Source organism: Camelus bactrianus, chromosome 7, assembly GCF_048773025.1.
Source record: "Camelus bactrianus isolate YW-2024 breed Bactrian camel chromosome 7, ASM4877302v1, whole genome shotgun sequence".
In the NCBI taxonomy this organism is placed as follows: domain Eukaryota; kingdom Metazoa; phylum Chordata; class Mammalia; order Artiodactyla; family Camelidae; genus Camelus; species Camelus bactrianus.
The window spans coordinates 90,539,136-90,562,790 of record NC_133545.1 but is presented as its reverse complement, the minus strand read 5'-3'; the positions used below and the strand labels follow the sequence as shown (position 1 = coordinate 90,562,790).

General features: G+C 40.5%; 1 long non-coding RNA gene across 7 annotated transcripts in view; it reads left to right on the top strand.

The window, feature by feature from the left end:
• Nucleotides 1-23,655, top strand: part of LOC141578215 (uncharacterized) — a 55,098-nt gene that overhangs the window by 6,533 nt on the left and 24,910 nt on the right. For 5 of the 7 annotated variants that reach the window (XR_012508341.1, XR_012508338.1, XR_012508342.1 and 2 more), the window contains exons 2-5: nt 15,470-15,655; nt 16,415-16,622; nt 17,542-17,601; nt 18,132-18,352. This is a non-coding gene — a long non-coding RNA (uncharacterized LOC141578215). The remainder of the gene's footprint in view (nt 1-15,469; nt 15,656-16,414; nt 16,623-17,541; nt 17,602-18,131; nt 18,353-23,655) is intronic. The other 2 variants (XR_012508340.1, XR_012508339.1) reach the window with 2 other exon arrangements.

Below are 23,655 nucleotides of genomic sequence, written 5' to 3'. Positions count from 1 at the left end.
ATATTCATTTGTGAGGACAGAGTGTCAGCCAGGAGAAGTAGTCAAGAATGTGGCTCAGGTGGCAGGTGCAGCCCGGGCAGATGCCTGGAGGCTTTTGGCGTGGGGAAACGGGGACAGTGCCCTGTGTGGTCCAGGGTGGAAGGTGCCCCTGCTGGTGAGGACACTGGAGAGAGTCCGGGATGGAGGGCTTTGGAAGAGCTTGGGTTTTACTAGAACTGACACAGTAGTCAGTGAAGGGTGTCATCAGAAAGTGACCCTCAGGAAAGGTAATTCTTGTTTTTCTTCTGATATTCTACAGACACAAGGGTCGGGACGGGTGAGAGTAGGTATGTCTGTCCCTTTGAGACCCACCCCGTCATTCATTTATTCATAACACGTGCACTTCTGTGTGTCTAGGGGAGAGAGGGTGGACCCACATTAGTAAGCAAAATGTATTTGCTTCTTGTGAGCTTAGCATTGTCAGAAGTTGACTTAGCCTAGAATGTTCTAGGAATAGAGGAACAAATTGTGGTAGTTGGAAGGAGGGAAGGCTTCCTTGGGAAACAGTCAAAATGAGCCTGGAGACAAGTGGGGAGTAGGAGCAAGTCAGGGGGCCCCTGAGGTCACTGGGGACCTGTGTACTGAGGTGAGGCTGGGCAAGCAGTATCTGGGGTGGGGCTAGAATTCCACCAGGGAGCCTCTGAAGGGTTTGAAGTGGGGGTGATGTAATCAAATTTGTGATTTGGGAAGACTGCTGTGGCTCTGTGTGTGTGTGTGTGTGTAGCAGGGAAGAGGGGAAGGGTGCCACCAACAGGGGGGGTCATTAGAAGAACATTCACAGGCTGGGAGAGAGGCGTCGGGACTGCTTGGGGACGGCAGGGGCAGTGTGGATGCCGGATTTCCTTATGGGGAGGGCTTGTTAGCAGGGCGACCCTAGAGGCGACTTTTGGCTGGAAGTAAACAGATGGAGGCTGCCAGGTGGACTTTCCTCTTCTTTCCTTCCCTGCCTTGTGTGATGATCTTAGCTCAGCCAACTTTTGGAAAAGAAGAGCTAAGTTCCAGGGTAGCCCACGACTTTGTTGAGCTCGTTCGAGTGAGATCTGATAGGATTTAGGTTTGTGTTCTGATCTGCATGTTCACTTAGCTAGAAACATCCCGTCATTTCAATTTCTATAGGGGTTTTTATTCTTGATAAAGATTGCTTTCTTGGTGAGAGGAAATTTAATACAGCTGTTGGCTTTCTCAAAAAAATCATATCTTTTAAGAACTTTAATATTCAAAACAATAGGAATATATTAAAATGTTAAAGTAAGTCTTTGGTGCAGTTTCTTTGCTTTCTGAGCTAGTGTGGAGTTAGAGCCTTTGCATTACTTAAGAGCACATAATTGTCAGTATTTAAAAAGCTGTTAGTGAGCGCCCCAGGCCCCACCTCTCAAAACATCATTAAAGTTTGCTCTGAAATAGTGAGGTCATAAAGGTCTTATTTGCAGAAACCAAACAGTTGGTTTATAATATGCAGCATAGCTCCCTTTATAAAATAATAATAGGTTCAAAATTAAGAAAGTGGAGGATAATTGATTTTTTTAAAGCTGAAACATAAACTTTCTTGTGCTAATGTTGCAACTGGAAATTTTGAAAAGAAAAATCCTACTGTAATATCATCTACGTGGAATACATATATGACTTTCACGTTTGAAAAGTAACTGCGCGGTGGTTTTTGAAGTCAGGAGAATTCCAGCTCAGATACTGGCAGTGATGGTTGCTGGTTTTTAATGGAAGGGCCTAAATTTGCCTTCTTAGCATTTTTTTTTTTTTGGAGTGAAAAGTTTGAGTAGTGCTTTGCCAGCATGATTTTGGGGCAATTTGAGGGCAGATGTCGTGTACCAGCAATGAGATATTTCCATGCATTTTATTTTCCGGACATCACCAGGGCACATGTGGGGTTTGTGCCTGCAGGCTGGAATGCTGCTGGACTCCCTGATCCATCACCGTTATGTCCTGGAGCTGCTCCGGTCAGTGAATGATTTTCTGTGGCTTCTAGGTAATGTGGTCTGAGGCAGATGATCAGATGTGCAGTTAAAGTACTATTACTTGAAATAAGAGTAACCTAGAAACATGGCTCTAACAATACAGGGTGAGGGAGAATTGGCTGAGCTGCTTGCAGTGGGGAGTTTTCTCAGGTGACTCCCTCACCGTGATTCTTGCCAGTATCCGCCCCAGCCCTGCACGGTAGTCCTGCTGAAGCAAGCATGCTCTTTGCTCAGAAACGCACTGAATTTCCTTGTGCCTCTGTTTGTTGGCTTGTTTTTTGAAAGCACGTCTTGCCCTTTGCTTAAATGCCATCCATGATAGTCACTTCTTACACTCATTCTACTGGACTTCGTCCAAAAATAGCTGCTGAATGGAAGAACAGAATGTAGTAACTCCATGTTGTGGAACATTATTCACATGTAAGAGTGAATAAAAAAGAAAAAACAAATAAAGAGGAAAATGAAAAAGGCCACCTGTTCTGGGAACTCCTCCCTGACTGTTCAACCCGCACTTTTCCCTTTGAAACCCAATCACTTATGCTCCACCGTACTCTTTTTGATAGTACTTACTACCTTCTAATAAACTTTAACGGTTTCAAAAAAAAAAAAAAGAGAGAGAGAGATGCTGATACCACTTCAAAATGGACAAGCCTTGAAAACAGCATTTTAAGTGAAAGGAAGCAGACACAAACGGCCACATATTGTTGATTTCAGTGATCTGAAATGCCCAGAAAAGGCACATGCAGAGGCAGAGAGCAGGTGATGGTTGAAAGGGGCTGGGTGGAGGGGGATTAGGGAGTGACTGTTAGTGACAGGAGGTTTCTTCTGGGGTGATGAAGTGTTCAGGAAATAGATGGTGGTGAGGGCTGCACAACTGTGAGTGTGCAGAAGACTGCTGAGCTCTGTCTCTGGGAGTGCCTGTTGTTGGGGCGGCTTTATTTTGTTCTCATCGTGCAATGAGAAGTCTCATCTGCTGCTGTGGCCGTTCTACTCCCGTGAGTGGTGAGGGTCAGAGACTTTGTAGAGTCATGTTTCTTTTTTTTTTTTGCCCCTTGCTGAGTGTAGGCAAAAAAGGTTTAAGCCTGAGAAAGTGCTCCATCTGCAGAAATGTCTTTCAGTTTTGCATGGTGTAAAAATCTTGAGAGCTTTTTAATCGTTGAGGACAGCCTGTGGGGGGAAACAGCCCGTGAATCCTGGGTGAGTCCCGGAAGAGCTGCGAGTCCCTCCCTGACACGGGTGGGGATTTCACCCCCGTTCAGGCAGTGAAGGGCCCAGACCCGTGAGCGGAGTTGACAGTCGTGAATATTTACGTGAATCCGCTGCTTCACCTTGGATATTAATTTCAAGCTGAGTCAGTTTGTGGCGGCAGCCTCATCCTACATCAGGAATTTATAGTATCTGCTCTTTGAGGTGAAGACCTGACAGACTTGACTATTTAACAGTCTCCCTTGAATTGATATCTCAGATTACTTTGTCAAAAGCAAAACAGCAGAAATACAGACGTCCTTTAATGCCAATGTGACCTGGAAAGGGTTTAGTCTCTGTGCCTCAGTGGCCTTATCTGCAGGTGGGGATGATGATAACAGTGCTTCCCTCAGAGGGGCTGGTGAGGGGAGAGTTAGAAGCACACATGGAGGACTTACACGAGATGCTCATGAATGACCGAATTTAGTGCTCTCAGCCTGGTCAGGCCTCAGGAGCAGAGATGTCAGAACACAGCAGTCCTAGCGGAAGCTCGATCCGTGTTGGCAGGTGTTACGATCAGTATCACCTCTGTGGGTTATCAGGTAGTTTTAAGACTTGGTAATATGAATTCATGAATAATGTTAGAAGACTAGACATCTCAGATACTGTTTACATAGTTCTCAAGATTTCCTCTGAGAAATGGATGTTTTCTCCCCATCTTAAATCTGAGATGAGTCTCTAAAATATTCTGTATTCCTCCATCTTTTTGCTTTAATTCTCCATTTCTTAAAAAAGAAAGTTTTTAAATGGAGTTTATGGGGACTGAACTGAGGGCCTCATGCATGCTAAGCACATACTCTCCCAAATGAGGTATAATCTCCCAAATGATTTTTTTTTTATTTACTTTCTTAGTATTCAGAGGTTAGAGGCCTCTAATTCTTTTTCTGGAGACTTGTCCATGAACCTGTAAATCTATAATTAATGGACAAAACTTGGTTTATTAAAAACATCAATAGAACATTCTGCAATCCATCCAAAAGGAAATGCTGATTGAATTAAAATGTTTCTCCTTTAAGGTGATTTCTCCTTTTTGGTCTAGCTTAATTTATTAACAGCCATCCTCATCATCATAATGACCAAACTCGCTCTGAGTGGACACCTACCTAACACTAAAATGCTTTCCTCATGTTTTACTTCATAGCAGGTGTTTGAGGGTAGGTATCAGTGTCTCCTTTTTTGCAGCTGAGGGATTGAGAGATGGAGCAACTTGTCCTAAATCACACCCAGCTGGCCGTGGCTAGCTCGGTGCTGGAACCCAGGCTGCACAGGATGCATTCTTAATTGCTCCTCTAATCAGCCTCCCGTTGAGTGGTTACCCGAACTGCTGTGACTCCATAAATGGCCGATTTTAGTGATCTCAGCCTTATGAGGCCTTCAAAGGGGAGACACCAGTGAGAATGTGAGACAGAGTGTCATAAATTAAAATTTTACATTTTCACAAATGTTTAATTCTCAGGTAATTACTTAAAAAGTTAATTTTTTAAATTTAGTGGTCTGTTAGCACAAAAAACAAAACATTAAAAACAATTATAGTGCCAAAGAGAAGTGGGCTTTGAAAGTCCAACCACTGTTAATGATGTTACTTGTTTTTCTCTAGTGGCCCTTATTGACAGAAATACTTACAAAGACTGAATTGGTTTTATGTAGTCTTAATATGGAAGACAAGATTGTCAGTGAATATTATAAGTAAAATCTTTACTCTTTTCTTTCCTGATGGTGAATATGTAAGTTGTTTTCATGGCTTAAGTACATTTCCTTATTTGTGAAATTTGAGTAATATCGTTTAAATTGTCTGACTGTGAGAGTTAGACGCCTTGTATACAAAGAACCCAAGAGGTGCTTAATAAAAATGTGCTGTCAGAATGACAGATATTTTAGAAGGATCAACTCTGAATACTAAAGAGTGTCGCTTATTTCTGATGCATATTCAATATTTATAATATTTATATATATGATATATTTGAATATGGTTTAAAGTAACAAGGATTCTTTTTTTTTTTTTAGTGTAGTATGAAGTTTTAATGAAATCTGTATCATACTAGTGAGACAGGGACTAGTTAAATTGCCTTAATCAGACGACCTTGAATATTATTTACACAGAATATGTATTGTTACAACTCAGAATTCATGTTGCCGTGTAACCATCCACACAGACATTTAAATTCGTGGAATTCTGACCAGATTCATTAAGTTTAGTAAAATCCACATTGATCATTTTCAGGGAATAATCTTCTCTCTTTTGTGATTAAGCAAAATTTTGATTTTTTTTCCTGCACTCTTAACAGGTTTAAAATATCAAAACATTGATTTAACAAGTCACTTTTTTAATAGAATAAAGCTCATGCTGTTTTATTATGTAAATAAATGTTTTTGTATTTCATCAATCTTGTATGATATCCTGGCTCTTTGAGAATTATTTTGCAAGATACTTAGATAACCTACTGTTGGAAAAATACAAACGTGACTTTTATGAATATAGGCCTAGTACAGATCTGTTGGTTTATGCTACAGTGCAAGACATGAGGCCTGGGAGAGCTTTGCTGCCGATTGCAGGACAGAACCCATGTCTCAGTTTCCCCTCCTGTAAAATGAAGTGGCTGGACTGGATTCTTTCCTCTTCTAAGATGAGTTTCCATGAACCTATGTCTTTTGTTTATATTCAGGAGTATTAGCAATATCAGATTAAATACTGAATACCCTTCCCTTCCCCCGAAGCAAAGTGCAGTATGTGCTACATAAGCTTTTAGTTATCTGATTCTCTTTTCTGATCCTACAGGCAATTTTTGTGTTGCATCTTTCCCGGCAACCTGGAAGGTCATTTTAGCCATAGGTGGCGCTGTTGCAACTTCTAACAGTCTTAATATTCCTTTTGCAAAAGAAGGCTTAACAAATGTTATTTTGTTTTGATTCCGTTGCTTAGTGCTTCAGAATAGCACAATGTCCATTATGTCTGTCTACCTGGAAAAATTATTCTGCTTATGTCTTAGACTTATTCTGTCATCTCGCTGTGAACATTTCAGACTTGCTGTGCAAACAATGGCAAAATCGGTCTTTTCTTCCAGTGTTAGAAGTCAGTGAGCCGGGATTTTATAAAACAGCTAGAAGCGGCCTCTGGAGCACCTTAAAGCTGAAAAGTGTATTGAGTTCCCTGAGTATTGACTCCGCCGCTGTGTGTTAATTGGTGGTAGGAGGTTTGGTACATATACGAAGGGGTGTAGATTTTTGAGTTGGGTTTGCGTGCACGTGCTGCCACTGAGCCACGTGAGCCTGAGTCAGTTTGCTCTGAGTTTTTCCCTTGTCTGTGAGATGGGGACATTCATATCTGCTTTGTAGAATTGTGAGAATTAGAAATTATGTAAAGTGTTTACCACATTGGGTATGTCAAGAGGGCTCATAAACTTTAGCTGCTTTTTTGTGTGAAGCCATCATTTGAGAGTCTTTGGCAATTACTAAGAAACAGGAAAATAAGAAAAGCTGGTTTTATGCTGAAAGATTTTTGAGGAGGTTCCTTAGTTCCTATACCCATAATTAAGCATCAGCAGAGTCAGAACTGTTACACAGTCGCCCTGAACCAACGTTAAGCCACAGAATTCTTTGTTACTTCATATATTTTGGGGCTTAAAGGGATCCAATACTTATACACATGTTGTCTCCAGCAGCCAACTGAGAGATGACACAAAAGAGTAGGCAGGCGATAAATGTCTTATTTGTTACTGATGAAGCCACGTTCTCCATGAACTTCAGGGCTGTGGGAAAATGCGTGTCATGATACTGTGTCCCAGAATTAGAGACTCACCCTGTCCCATGTAGCTCTGTGACATAGCGAGCCTTCCCTTGAGAGGACCTGCCCGTTCATGCACAAAGCTGTCCTGTCATGAAGCCGAGCATCCCAAGTGCTTCCCAATGGTGATCAACACTGGAGGGAAAGGAAGGGTTTCAAATGCCCTGCTTGTCTCCCCGGACTCACACCTCACTCTGTTAGTGTGACGAGGGCTAGCTGTTGGCCAGGGGCCAGGGGTGTGAATGGAGAAGCACTCTCCATGGCCCAGAGGAGTGGTTAGGAGGCATTCCCTCCCTCGGTTTAAACAGGTGGTGGGATGGAAGAGAAGGGTCCTCCCCAAGAGTTTATAAAAGGAGAAATAAGGATTTTCTTTGGGACTTATACTAGCCAGGAAACACATAAGATGATTAGAAGGGAGACTTGTAAATCACTTTGATATTAAGTTGACATTTGTTGAACACCCAAAATGTGCTACATTCTTTTCTGAGAGTTTTACAGAAATGAATCCTTCAATCTTCTCAACAAGCGAGTAAGGAAGGTTTGATTGTTATCCCAGTTTTACAGTGTGGAAATTGAGGCACACAGAGGGTAAGTTGGCCAAAATCACAGAAATAGTAATTGGCAGAGCTGGTATCTAAACCCTGGCTTACTGGTTTGAGGCTCCCAGAGATGGGCTTTGGGTGTTTAGTGTTATCTGCATCCCTGAATCTTTGTACCTCTGTGCATATTTTAGCCCAGAAAGGACAGGGAAAAGAGAGTTACACAGATGCTCATAGTCATGTATTGGCCACTGTCCACAGAGAGTGAATCGTGATTGGCGTTATTTGTTTTCCAGGCAGTAGATCAGTTCTTATAACAGAAATTTAGTCCATTGAGTTAATCTAGAAACCCTTCCTGCTCTGTTTCTGTCCATGCTTGCCATGTGACTGCCTCCCCGTGATTAGGCCATTGAGAAAATGTACTCATGGTTGAACTCTGATATTTCAGTCTGGTTCATAGTTTCACGTCTTCTGTTACATTAATAAGTTAAGTTTCTGGTTTTCTTTCATCAGTGTGTCATGAGTTTGGTTAATGTGAAACAAGTCCATGGGAGCCCAGGGGTGATGACGGTATAATTTCTGAGCACGTTGTGGCAATTCTACCCTTGCAGACCTGGCAGGAGTATGTCCGCCTTCCTCACTGATTTCCCCCAACAGCAGGGTCCTCTCCCACCCCCGCATGTGAGGCTGGGAGCTCTCTGAGTAGGCCAGTCAGAGGCCAAGTCCACCAATCAGAAAATGATGAAGTACCTGGAAGTGGTTTTAATAGAAGAAAAGGGTTTCCAGATAGTACAATGGGCTGTTCGAGTCCGTTTGGTGAAAAGCTGTCCAGTGTCTGTGGTTGAGGTGCTTCTTTGCTGTTGAAAAGCCTGGATTAGATGAAGGGATTTTAAAAAGCAGAAAGGAGTGATTTCAGGTGGTACGTCCACACCGGTGAGAAGTGATGGATGACCACCTGTGTGAGGCATAGACAGGGTCTTACAAACTTCTTAAAATAACTTTAAAAGCTCTTCCATCTGAGTGCATTTCATATGGGGTCCAGTTCTTCACTGGTCACCCTGAGAGGGCAAATAATTGATGATGGCAGAAAGGACACGGAGGCATCAAAAAGGTCTCAGTCATTTTCCCTTTTTAAAGGATGTGGCAAAGTGTAATATATTTGAGCTGGTTTTTCACTGAACAATTTTTAGTGTTTTCTGGGACTCCCCAATGCCCCAAGGTTCCATGCAGCTGGGTGTCCCCTCAGAGCAGGTCTGTCAGAGCTTGCCCTGGGTTGACGTGGTGTCACGGGGAGCAGGACGGTCAGAGTCCCCGGATCTTCCGAGCTCCGTCTCCTCATCCTCAGTGCCGGGTTTCTCATCCGTGTCTACTTAGGGTTGTTGAGAATCACACGTGATGGTTCAGGTGTGATTTGTGATAGTCTCTGTGATTGGCATATAGTCAATATTTGAAAGAAACACTTTTTTTTTAGTATAATTGTAGCATATAGATTGCAGTGCTTTTTAGTCTGCTTTTTTTTATATAACTTTATTCTTATTTTTAAATATGCACTTATTTTTATTTATTTTTTGGAGGTACTGGGGACTGAATCCAGGACATTGTTCATGCTAAGCAGGTGCTCTACAACTGAGTAATACACACCCTCCTTGTCTGCACTTGAAAATAAATATTTCAATGCGCAAAATAGCTCTTAAACACCATCATGGGACCTAGTCACTGTATAGAGAGTTGAACACGTATGCTTTTTCAATAAGAATAAATGTTGTTGAGACATACATTTCTGAATCTGTTAATGTGCTTAAAAACGATCATAGGTAGTGATAAACACGAATCTTTGATCCAGTACTTCTTAGGGTCTGTTTTGCCATCAAGTGAAATTACATTCTACAGAGAAAGCTAATTGGATCTCTTTGATATTTGGATGGTTTAGCAGATGATCAAGGCTTTCAAAAGCTGACAGATTTGTATTTTAAACTAACTACAAAGTTATCTTCTAGAAGTTGGAATTCCTAAACTTGTGAAGTGCCCAGTAATCCAGGGGGTATGTGTCTGTGTCTGTGTGAACGTTTGTGTGTGTGATTTCAGGAATCTAGAAATAAGTTTCATATGGACTTCTGATACCTTTCTCCTACAGTTCAAGGTATAGGCATATATTTACACAAATAAATTGATATTCTTTTGTCATTTTGCATATTGGTGGGAATAAGAGTTTCTCATACTTGTTTCAGAAGGGTTGGGGAGCATGAGCTCAGAAAACGGGAGGAGAAAGAGGGAGGGAGGCACTTCACACTTTGTGCAGGATATGAGAAACAGTAGCTTTTTTTTCTCTTTTCTTCTAAAGCAAACTGGCACTGAATTGTAACCTACTATTACCCAGAATTGCTTTTCTGATCAGATACAAGTGCCTCAGATTTTTCAAGGCAACATGAATGATGAAATGTGTTTTAGCAGTTATCATTAAAAGTAGTTTTATTTTTCAAGTAAAAGGCTATAGCCTGTTCTTCCAGCGGTACATGAAGTCCTCATTGTTCTATGTACATGATCTATGTGCTTAGTTTCTTTGTTTTTTTTTTTTTTTTTTAAGTGCTTGTTTCATTGTGGTGTCAATGAATGTTTAAAATTTCTGGATTTTGATCTTTAGAACATGCTGATTTATCAGAGCTGTTAAAAACCTGATTGTTCTTTGGTCCTTGTTTGTTGGGGCACCCTATTGATTTCTGTTGTCTGTTAAAGCAGGAAATGCTTCCTCTAGCCTGCAGATCATAAAGTGAATGGTTTGCAGTGTGCCTTTAAAATTATTTGAATACATTGAGCATGTTTGTCCAGTGAATTCTGAATTAACTCATTCTGTTGACTTTGCTTTGGTTCTGTGGCTTTTGCACCTCTCCACAAGAATTTGAATTCTCTGTTGCATTTTGTATACGTGTTCTTAACAGGGGAAGAAATTTTGCATTTTTTACAGAGGTGGCTTTTCCTATCCCCTCTGAATGCCTTCTATAATTGATACAATAGTAACCTGTTATTGCAGTGCATAATTCTTTCATAAACTATTTTTTGGCATATTCAGAAACAATGACAAAGAATGATAATAAAAAATATGAAAACCTTCCTTCCTTTGAAGAATGGAAATCAGGTGGTCAGGTTCACGCATGCTTTGTGCCTGACACACTTACTCTCATGTCATTGTGTATCATGATTCGGAGATGGAGTTGCTCCAGGTTTATAGATTTTTGTTTTAACATTTGTGTTGAATTCTTTCTCCAGGCTGATGTTTCCTGTTGGTTTTGTGGAAAGAGTAGAAGGGAAACAAATCCTTTGTTTTGTTTTCAGGAGGCCTGAGTTGATGAGAAAAGGGTTGAGGGTGGGCTGAGGAAAAGAGTGACACTCCCTCTCCTCCCGGCTGAAATTGATAAACAAAGAAATCAATTAAGTGTATCGGTATTTGACCAATAGAAGTTAGAGAGCCCAAAATGGCTAGATATGCCCAATGGAAATTACTGAATTCACCTGCAGAATTATCTGCTTTACCAAGTAGAAGCAACTTAGAGCAATCAGAAAAATCAGTAATATGATGAGATATAAAAGGAATATTATACCTTTTATTTCTGAAACTTTTCTACGGTAAGTTGTGTAGAGCTAAAATTAAGTTTCAAGCACCAGGAGTTAAGGGTGTGGGTAGTTCTGTAGGATCGTTATTCACGGATGTACCTAGACCCTGCTAGAGTGGCTGAAGATGGCAGGAAAAGACCCAGAGGCAGGATTTGTCATCTTAGGGTGTCCTCCATAATGGTTCCATGTGGGAGCCCATGATTGGTTTAACAAATTGTAACACACTCCAGCCGCCTGTGAACTTTAAGAAGAAAAATATATGCTTAAAAACTGCTTTACAAGCAAGTGCCTGTACATCCTCACTCCAGTCTCCTTGCATTAAAAAGCAGAGACAATGCTTTGCTTGCATAGTTGAGGTTTTAGATAGCACTCTGCTGGTTGCAAAGCAAGGACCGAGGCCCTCAGGTATAAACGCTGAGCTTGTGTGCTGTTAGATAGTCTATGATCCACAGAACAAGGACCTGGCTGGTCTGGTGGTCTGCTTTGTAATTCACATGTCTAAAAATGTATCTTGTTCCCCTCACCCCATTACTTCCCTAAAGATACACTAATCCTTTGTACTCATTGTGTATTCTACAATCTCTGCTTCATACTGTCTTTCCCGAAGTTCCTATTACTATCACACAATTGTTAATGAATTTTTCCTTTGATTATACACAATAAATAAGGGTGCAATTGAGAGGCTTGTGGAGTTGGCTCCCTACTCCCTCTCGATTTATTGACTTTTTCCACAGAGACTTGAATAATCATTCCATGTCGGTAAGACTTCTGCCAGCCAACCCACAGTTCCAGGTGAGAAGGATGCAGGTTTACCACTCCTACCCGATGGAGAGAGAGGAGAGAATTGAGATATGCTCCCCCATGGTCGCTTCCTGTCCCACGGCCACTGCAGTTCACCTGCAGCCTTCTGGCCTCTGCTCAGAGGGCCTCTGTCCCAGGACTGACTGCAGCCTTTTCTTCCCTTGTCAACATTTCCTGTGCCTTTCAGAAGTTGGTCTCTTCTCTGCAATTCAACCCTGGCAGATGTGATGGTGGTCAGCGTGCTGGTGGGCAGTCCTTTGGGGACTCCCAGGAGACATGCTGATTCTCCTGATTCTCTCAATCGGGGTTACAGAACAGTCGAGCACCGAAGGAAGCCCATTCACGTGAGGTCAACAGAGCATTTTATCACTTTCATTTTATTTTTAAATTTTCAGTGGAGAAATTATTTGTAGCAAACTGTTCCAGATATTCGGCCGCCTGCTTTCCTCACCACCATTTCCTTGTTGGCTCTGGTGCTTGTTTTAAGAACCAGGTTTCTTCTCTGGTCATTTGTAGCAGCTGGGCTTGCTGAATCCTTGATCTGCATTTGAAGCAGAATGCTTCTTCCTGATGTGAAACTGATTTTCCTATTTCTGAATATTTCGTGTACACTCAGCAACTGTTTCAAGTGAAATGCTCTTGTCCAACTTTGGTTAACTCACATTTGCTGATCTCCTACTTTCATGCTGAGGGCAGTTTCTTCTTCCTCTAATAAAAGTTAGCAATTTGCATTTACTAGGGAAGGTACTGGCCCGAGTTGCTTTTTTTCTTACCAGTTTTAATACAATTCACCCATTTAAATATACAGTCGTTTTTACTCTTTGCCCAGAATTGTGCATCCCATTTAATCTTAGAATATTTTCATTCCCCCAACAGGAAGCCCCGTATGCATAAGCAGTCATTCCCATCTTCCCCATCCTCCCCCAGCCCCAAGGAGCCACTCTTCTCTCTCTGTGGATTTGCCTGTGCTGGACATTTCATTTAAATCGAGTCACTTCATGTAGGTGGAACCGTCTATTGTGACTGACTTATTTCACACTGAGTAACGTTATCAAAGTTTCTCCACGTTGTTGCCTGGGTCAGTACTCTATGCTTTGCTATTGCTGACTAATATTCCACTGTATGGCTGGGCCCCACTGTTTACCCATTCATCAGGTGATAGGCAATTGGGTTGTTTCTGCTTTTTGGCTGTGATGAGTAGTGTCGCCATGAATATTCCTGTAGGAGTTTTTATGTGGACATTTGTTTTCAGTTCTCTTACGTTTGTGCCCAGACAGCAGAGTTGCTGGGTCATTCAGAAACCAAATGTTCAACTCTCTGAGGACCTGCCAGGCTGTTTTCCAAAGTGGCCATGCTGTGTTACGTCCTCACCAGCAAGGGCTGCGCGCTCCGCTTCCTCTGTGTCCTTATTAGTGCTTGTTACTCTTTTTTTTTATTATAACCTATTGTTGTGAGTGTGAAGCGGTTTCTCCTAGTGGGTTTGACTTGATTTCCCTTACAGCTAATGATATTGAACATCGTTTCATTGTGCTTATTGGCCATTTGTATATTTTCCTTGAAAAATACCATTTCAGATCCTTTATTCACCTTTTAATTGAGTTGCCTTTTTATTGTTGAGTTGTAGGAGGTACTTGTTTTTTTTATAGATACAAATTCCTTATCAGATAAATGATTTGAAAAAAATTTCTTCTGTGTGTTGTTTTTTCACTTTCTGGATGGTGCCCTTTGAAGCAAAGTTTTAAATTTTGATGAACTCCAATTTATCTCTGTTTTCTTTGTTCCTTGTGCTTTTGGGGTATTATTTAAAATCTGAGGTATTTTATTTAAAATTTTATATATAAAATAACTTAATTCGTAGGACCGTTCTAGGAGATGGGTGCGGTTGTTGTCCCCAGTGTATGGATAGAAGACTGAGATGCAGAAAATTTCTCTGAAATATCAGTTTCACAGCTACCCAGTGCTGTGGGAGTTCAGGCACTCATGTTCGTCCCAAACATCTGTGATCCTCACCACCATGCTCCACTACTGCCTGGAATCGTTAATGAAAACGTCTTTCCTTTTTTGATTCCTTGTTTGTTTTCTCATTGGGGACCTCAACTCCTCATTTTCCTTTCGGATATCAGTATAGATTTATTTTAGGTCTCATGTAGGCAGAAGCATTTCTATCAGTTAACTTCTTTATTACTCACTCTCCAGTGATGATTGTTGCTAGTTGACCTAATCAAGTCATGCTTAAGTCTTTCCTTATCATGACACTAAAAACAGTCATGACTTACAGAATGCTAAAAGCAGAAAGTACTTGATTGATTTTATTTTGCTACCCAATCAAACCAATCAAATAAAAACCCGCTGTTGACACAGATTATAAGCCCTCCAGGTTAGGGTCACTGTCTTCCTTGTGTTTCATTTATTTGGTCACAGTGTCTGGATAGTGCCTTGCTGTTCAGCAGTTTTGTTAGGAAACGGTGCTCGTGAATCATTGTAAGGACAGAATTTTGACAACAGACTGTGTTGTTCATTTCACAAGGGAAAAGATAATATAGAAATACTGCTCAGATCTATTTGAAAATTAAGCTTGGAATTTTGAGAACAATTCAAGAAACCATACAAAGATTTTTCACTAATTTTAGATCTATCTTAAACACATTATGGTTACATAGCAGAGTAACTTATCAAGTAGATTTGTCAAGAGGAGTGTATTATTGATTTTTTGTTTTAGTTGAAATATTCTATCTGTGATAAAGTAATCAGTGCCTATAAATGAACAAATATGTTTGTATTTCTATGCAACATGGGAGCAGACTACATATGTTTCAATATAATATATATGACTGTGTGTTTTAATCTGTCTGTCAGTGTTTTTATAGTTTTTCAGCAATGTTGTAACATTAGAATTCTAAGAAATTCACTCCCGATACTACTGCAGTTTGTACTGTGTATCCTGTCTTATGTATGGGATTCCACTGTCCCCTAAGTGAGGAATTTCCTCTCCTATTGAGTTAGAAGCAGATTTAAAGGAACTGTGATTTCTAGGCCTTTGCTCTCCATGTGTTTGCACTTGGGTGTCAATCACAATTTTCCCTTTCTTGAGTTTTCATTGTTCAATTAGAATTTTTGAAAATAACTATTAATATGTTTCACTAGTCTCCCTAGAAACTTGATGTTTTTGTGCTTTTCAGTTTTCAATTTATGAAAATTATAAATGCACACTTGTTTTTAAGTAGTCCTTTTTCACTAGATATTTGTTTACCTCTTTATAGTTAAAATAATTTTTTTCCTAATGAATGAATCACTGTGCATGTTTTACAAGATATCTTACTTTTTATTTTTCTTATTCTAACAGGTATATTCATTGTACAGAATTTTGAAAATAAGGATAAACCCAGTAATAACTTAAAAATGGCCTCTAATCTCACCTGGAGATACAGTTGTAAGGTTTGAAATTGAGAATTACAAGTCCTCTCATGTTTTTCTTCTTTTTCAAGTACGTTTTGGTTACTGAGTCCCTCAAATTCCCATATGAATAGTAGCAGCAGCTAGTCAGTTACTGCAGAGGAGCCCGCTGGGATTGTGATCGAGACCACGTTGAGTATACAGATCGCTCTGGGGAGCACTGCCATCCCAAGAGCGCTGTCATCTGATCCAGGAATGTGCGTGGTGTGTCTGTCCAGGTATTTAGGTCTTCTTTAATTTTTTTCAACCATGCGTAGAGTTTACATAGTATTATTTTACCTTATTTTTTTGCCTTTATACTGAGTACAATTGTTCAAGGTACTAGGATCAGAATTGTATTATAGCCCCGCCACTTGCTGCCACCATGGACGCTGCACTCTTGCTTTGCCCTGTGTAAAATCTTGCACAAAATAGGACCTAAGTAACTCTCTCTTGAATGAATGATTATATGATTGCTGGATGATGCTGGAGAGTCCTTGTGATGATGTCTTTTTCCCAGACTTTCCCCTCTTCTTAACTATGCCTTTTCTCTTCCTTTCCTCCAACCTGGGTTTCAGCCTGCCTGTGGCATTGATTTTCCCTGAGTGTGGACTCTTCCTTTCACTAGTTCACGATAATGTTTCATGCGGGCTATGAAAACTTGCTAGATGTCAAGAAATAGCAAATTCACTGCATGCTAGTATTTTTAGTCTGTGGTATTATATTATCCATTGAAATTAAATCAGGCTGACCCCCTGAGCCCTCCCCTGATCTCTTTTCTCCTTCCTACGGGTGATACTTCTCTGGTTGCTGTCTGTGCCCTTCCCCCAGACTTGGTTTTGGAGTTGAGTAAGTCACCATCAGTGGAGCTCTCTCTTTAAAGATGAAGAGAACATTTGCTCCTTCTTCCTGGTTGGGGACTGGATGAGATGTGGTAACAGATAAAGAATGGAGCCCCATCTCATTCTGACCCTCGCTCTTTCCGTTCCTTTCTCCAGGGGAAAAGAGTACAATTCAAAAATATAAAGATTGTGAGCTAATGAGATAGACAAGACAACCGAACATTTGTTAAATATCCTTTCATGCCGGACACAAATGTATTATACACACAAAAAGCACACAAATCACGGTAGTACTGCGGTTACAAACGTGGGTCCGAGTTCGAGTCCTGCTCTGGAGTGACCAGTCCTGTGAGATGGAGAACTGGTAGGTCGGCTTAGCCTCTCCTGGACTTGTTTTCTGTCCTGCAGAGATGGGGCTCGCTAGGCGTCCCTCTCCCGTAGAGGTGCTGTGGGGTGTAAATGGCACGCGTGGGCAGCCCGAGCACAGCTGCTCATTCCTCGTAAGGGCAGGATAGCATCGCTTTTGCGGTGACAACTTTATGACCGTCCCGTGTAGACTCTTAGTGCTCCGAAGGGATGCCTTGTGGTTTGGAGATGGGATTCTCACTTCTGTAAATACCCAAGGATTGTGTTATTGGGCCGTGCTGATTTGAATCTATTCTTTAGAAAGTACATATTGTAGATATATTTTTCAAGCATGCATGCTTTTTTCTTTTATTATTTATAGTTCTACCCTCTCATCTCTTGGTGTGACTTTTCATGGAATCCAGGAAACAGTCCTAAGCCACCTGCCTCTTCACACTTCTCCGTGGTGGTTTTCTTCCCTGACTAGAAGAGGGTTCTGCATAGGAAATTTTCTTTGTTCCCCTTTTCTTGGAGTCACTCTGTCTCCCCAACTCTCACCTGTCCATCTGTCCATTTCTCTACCCACTGATTCTTCTGACATGTTCCAAAAAGCATTTCAGGCAGCTTACAGAAGAACAGATACCAAATAAACAGGTGAGGAAATGGGGCCAAGTTCAGACAGTGAGGCTAGGAGGCGAGCCTGTGTGGAAGATGCAGGCGTGAGACACACGCCTTAGCCCTGTGACTTATAAGATCGACAACAACAGTGTGCCTGAGGCTCCCAGCAGACACAGGGAAACAGGGTTTGTGGGAGATGCTCACTGGCTGTGAAATAAATAAGTGGCTTAGGAGATGCCCAGCCTTTCCAGCTACTAAGGCTTAGGAGAATATTTTGAGTTTCTTCCAAAATCAGAGTATTGCATCTTTTCTTTTTTCAGAGATCTATGTATAGTTTTTTACATTCTATACCTGGAAATTTCTCCAAAACTGCTTCCCACGTGAGTCCCATGGCTCGGGAATGGGGTGGTTCTGCTCATTGACGGGGGTTGGCCAGAAACAGAAAATGACAGCCTCAAAGGAGCCTGGGATTTGTCAGTTATGTTTTGTCAGTGCTGTAGATTTCAGAAAACGCTTTCACCGTTTCTCTCCATCTGAGGTGGCAGCGTGCTCTCTTAGCAGCATCAGGAGCTCAGGGCCGCGGGATGGTGGGGGCTGACTGCACTGCTATCAAGACAGCTGTGCCAGTCACTGCAGGCGTGGTGATTTTACATAGTGCATTTCATGTTCTTTAATAGGTTTCAACAGGTAGTTAATTAACTGAGTTAATTAACATTTAAAAAATATGATGCTTTGTTGAAAAGACAGTTATAGGCAGAATATAAGTTGTGAACACTTTAAAAACGGTTTCATTACTGAAATTTTAGTAGGGAAGATTTAGTTTATCTTATTTACACCTCTCTTCAAAAGTAACAAAGAAACAAGACAGAAAAAGCAGAGGATGATTTCTGTTCTTCCTCTCGGCTTGCAGGTGCCCTCACCTCCAGTGGCATCCATCCAGACACCAGCACTGACACTGGCCGTGCTCAGAACTGCCTCAGCCCTGAAGACACAACTGACAAATAGAAGGGGGCCACGCCCTGTGACAGCAGGTGCTCTCACTTTGTGGGTCCTTATGTAACTGCGCAGTGTTATTCAGGATCGCCCGTTCTACACTGTGTGACGCTGCTGCCGTGTCTCCTAGTTATTTCTGTAAGTACTCGTGTATTTTTTTCAATGTGTGGTACTAGACATCTAAAAATGCTTTTTTCAGATGAAAAATAATGTGTATTTAATATAATAAGTCTTAAAAAAAGGGACAAAAGGGTCTATCCTGGTCCCACTACTCAGAGATAATAATTAACACTTTAACATCTATTTTCTGTTCTTTTCATCAGTGTGTATTACGTCTGTCATAAAAACGAGCGAGCACTCTGTGCCTGTTTACTTTGTGGAGACCTCCATTTTTCATTCGGCTTATTACACTTTTTTCTACAGTATTCTCTCTCCCCTGGCATGATTTTTAATGACCAGTATAGCATTCTGTCTTGTGGAGGCAACGTCCATTTTACTTCGGACTTAAATAACCTTTTAAATTCCAAGTATATTTAACTGAAATACTGAAAAGAGAACTGTGGTGGTACCGAAAGGCCCTTACATCCCTTCCCCTTTTTTTCCTGAGAGTAAAAACTGCTGACAATGTGGTGTATATATTTCATGACCTTTATGCCTGTCATATATATATACACATACATACATACATGTATATGAGAAATCTATGTATATGTGTGTGTATATATGCTTTATTGAAAAATAAGGCCATACTATATGTTTTGTGCAGCTCGGTTTATTCACTGAGGTGTATATCATAGACGTCCTCCCACTCCAGACTCACCCGGTCCTTTCAGATAGAGTAGAGGGGTCTCCTGATGTGCAGTAGATTTGGTCTCTTGTGTAAGGAAACCTTTGGTGGGAGAGTACTGTGGACAAGGCCTTGGACCATGCCAAAACGCCTGCCCCTTAGTGCCCACAGCTCGCCTTCATTTACCGCATCATTGTCTTGATGGTGGATACTTAAGTTTTCTCCATTTTCCACTGTCAGAAAGGGTGTTTGACTGGCGTCCTTCTTGTACAAACATTCCTGTGATCTTGTATGAGTATTCCTTTAGTTAAGGTTTCTGGAAATTTAGTCCCTGGATGTGACAATTACATACATCACAGGCTCCTTTCAAGTGACTCTAGAAATTCCTTCTCCTGCGGGGAATGAAAAGATGTAGAATAACTTATGTAACCAATTCTCTATCGCTGGATATGATTTCACTTCAGCTTTTCTTCCCACCATTGTAAACAGTGCTGTGTAAATGCTCTGATGAGTACATCTTTTTGAACTGATTTTTTTTCTAAGCGAAACTATTCCTAAAATGGAGTTCAGTCTGTGTGTACACACATTTTTCAGAGTTTACATATCCATTGACACGTCATCCTCCAAAAAGATCGCTCAGTTTGTTCTCTCAAAGATGGACACTACCTAGAATATTTTTTAAAAACATTTGCCAATATGATGAGCAAAATTGCTTTTTCATTGTTTTAGTTTGCACTTGATGACCAGTGAGGTATTGAGCATTTTTCACTCATTAGCCATCTGACTTTTAAAAGGTGAATGATCCCTTTTGTCTTTTGCACACATTTAAGTGAGGGAACTTCTTGTTGCTTTGTGACAGCTCTTTGTATGTTATGAACATTAACCCCTTGTCTTCATTAACATGTATCACAGAGCTTTTTCTTGTCATTTCTTGCCTTTCATTTTGTTCAGTAGGTTTATTTTTGTTGTGGCCGAAAATAATCTTAAGACAGTAAATGTCTTCTTTTTGGGTTTTATCCTTGATAGTATTCTTAGAAATATTTTCTTTTAATGGTATATATCTCCTCTGTAGGATTTTTTAATCTCTAAGATGGAGATGATAATACTACTTTTTATAGTGAGGAGAAGTTGAATTACTATAAGCAAAGATTTGTATTTGCTGTTATTAGTACTTTCTAATATTTACATCACTATCTGTAATTTTTCTTGTGGTCATTATGACTGGAATAGAATTTGTTTTTTCCAGGTGATTCTCTGATTGTCCCAAGACAATTATTGAATTCATACTTTGCTCTTTGATTTGAAATCCCAACTGTACAAAATATTTATGTACACTAGAGTCTCTTTTTGAGCTCATGGTTTATTTCTGTCAGTCTTACTTTCTTACTCCAGTGCTATATCTTACATATTGTAAAAATTTATTTAATATCTGACAGTGCGATTTTTTTTATTCTTTTTTCCATCCCCAATTTTCTTGTCTAGTATTATGAGTTTATTATTCCTGAAGAGTTCCAAAATATTTTGTTCAAGTTAAAAAAAAACAGATAAGAGCTGTCATGGGAATTTTTAGTAAGTTTTGAATTATTCTTAGGAGAACGTTCATCTTTACAAAACTGCTTTCCTCCATACAATATGTTGATGTCTCTGCATTCACACTTCTTACTTTACCCCTCAGTACAGTCCTGTGTTTCTCCATGTACAACATGGGCATTGTTTTTGAGTTTATTCCAGATTATTGTTGAAGTTTTTGTTAATTTTGTAAGTGAGAATTTTTTGCTATTATATTTTTTAACTGTTAAAACTGACACCTAGGAAGGCAGATTCAATTTGTAAATACTCACTTTGTAACTTGTCATTTAAAATTGTAAGTATTAAGTACTTGTTACAGAATAGTTTCTTTTCTGTTTTTAAAAATTTGTTTCCAAGATTCTCAAAATGGTCATAGCTAAGTAGTATAGGTGGGGAGACAGATGGAGAGAGGTAGTGTGGCTCATGTACAAACTGTGAGCACTTTCATGGCTGCCTTTATGCTGGAAAAGCCGCTGAAGAGCCCAGGTAAGAACAGGGGTGGCTTTGTACGCACTTGAAAGCCAGCTTTCCTGCCTGTATGGAGAAGCCTGGTGAGTGAGGCAGATATATGATCAAGGTCGAGTGGAGGTTATTGGCTGCACAGAGCACTGTGTCTGTGAGAACAGGATACCATCGCCATGGGAAATGCTTGGTGCCAGGAACAATGCAGGGAGCTGGGAAGCCTGTCTGTTAAGGATTTTCCAGCCCTGGGAGTGGGAAGATCAGACTCTCCATTCAGATCTGAGTTTGAATTCATCCTCTTTAGTTTACTGGTCCTCTGACTTTTCTCAAGTTATACATCCTCTTTGAACTCCTGTTTTCTTGTCTCTCAAAACAGGAGAATTACGGCCTGCTGCTAGAGTGTTTGATCAGGGTAAATAATTTGTGTCTATAAGATGCCATGTACAGTCACAATCTCAGTGAGAAATGGGCTGTCGCCTCTTCTTCTGCAACTCAGTGCTTGATGAGACATGGGGGAAAGCCAGTCCCTAATTTGTGTGTGATGCAAGTAGGAACAAAATTAAAGTCTTGCCTTTCCCTAGTAGTATTCTTACTCCTTTGCTTCATTTACTTCTTTCCTCCTTTCCTTTCCCCTTTCCCCTCCTCCATCAAAAGATCCTGGGACTCTCTCAGAACACTAGATTCAAGTTACTTTAAAGGTTGGCTCATCCTCATGAAATGACAGTAACATAAAAAAAATCTGTACACATCCCAGAATGCATTGTATTTGATTTACACACACACACGCGTGCACAAAAACACACACACAATCAGGCTACCTCCCACTTGCAGAGGGTGAAGGAACACTTTTTCTGAGTTTTCATTCACTGAGCGTGAGAACAAAGTCTCTTACGCAGACTTTCACCAGCCTTCGTGCATGGTGTTTTTAATTGGATTTCTGCTTTTTGGCCATAGATATAGTATCCTAATAGAAGAGAGAAAGTGAAGACATAGACATTCTGCTGAGATATTGGTGTCATCATATTTGAGTTGGAAAGGGCTTAAGACAGCATAGAGTCATAACTTTTTATGGGTGAGAATCCATGATGGTGTAACTTGGACAAGAACCTGGGTCTTCTGCCATCTTGTCCATGTGGGTGAAAAGGCAACTGGGTGGGGGATGGCAGGGATCTTTCTTGCTTGAGTTCCATGGTCTTGCTAGTTTTCATTGCTCAGCTGCCTTTAGTTTATGTCCATGAGGCCTCTCATGGGAAGGTCACTCTGTCCTGATAGATTGTTTCTTATCAGCAAAAAGCTCTGGACCCACTCATATTTCCCAGAGTTTTCTGCTGACCTGCTGACACTTTATATAAATGAGACCAAGAAACTACTGAATATAAAATCCTTATTGTTATCGTTTGCCCTCGAGTTCCATAGGAATGGGGTGCTGTCTCAGGCTGTCTAATGCTAGATCTGAACAAAGATAGGGTGATAGGCTGTGCTGCTGGACCTCCACAGTCGAAGGGGATTTCCACCTTAGTTTTTAGAATCAGGCAGATGAGTTCAAATATTGCCTTTACCAGTAATTATCTTTGTGACTTGGGGGAGAAACTGTACTTTTTTGTGTCCAATTTTTTTGTTTGTAAATAAGTTCAGTATTTATTTTAAGGTTTCAGTTTTAGAATTGAATGAGCTAATTCCCTCATTTATACCTAAAATAGTGATCGCGTGGTTCTATGCTGGTGCTTTGGAGGTTGATTACTATGGGACTCGGCAGTGAGAATGGGGGTGGTGGACCCCTGGATAATAGAGCTTATATTCCAGGATATGCTTGTAAAAGACTGGATGTGCAGTGGATTTTTAGTAAATATCCACTCCTTTCCTACTCTGCTTTGATTGTGTATATATCTTTATACTAATATATGAACAATTTTTATTGCAATTTAAATATCTTTGTAGTATTTACAATATGTAGCTATAAAAAATATGTGAAATAAAATGATTTGACTTTTATTTTCTTTTCAATAAGCAAAACAAAATAAAATAGAAAAGAACAGAGTTTTGAAGGAGTAGAAATAATTTTATTTCCATGGAATCAATTCCAAATAATAGGTTTTTTGGTCGTGTTCTTAAACAGCATATAAAATTGATTGGTTGTGACATACTGGAAATGAGGAAACAGTGGAGACATACTACCTCTAATGCAGTCATTTATTTACCAAGTCCAAACTCGTTCTGCTTGCTGCATGACAGGCCAATAAATCAGGAGATGAGCTTTTGGAGTAAGGAGTAGTGACTTTATTTGAAAAGCTGGCAGACTCAGAAGATGGCATACTGATATCCAGGAGAACTCTCTTCCCCAAGTCAGAATTCAGTCTCCTTTTATACTAAAAAGTGGTGGGGGTGTGGTTGGTTGTTGCAAACTTCTTGCTGTACGAATTGATTTCCTTGGAATCCTTTGTTCTTGCAGGTGTCCATGTGGGTCAAATCATGGCGCCCCTGTAAAACCTCAAAAAAAACAAAGTTTATTTTTATTTTGCAACTTGCCATCTCTACATAAGTGTAGAAGAGCTAACATCCTTAAAGATCAGAGCCCGCAGAATAGGCCCTCCTGGATATTTCAGGCTAAAGGCAACTTTCTTTT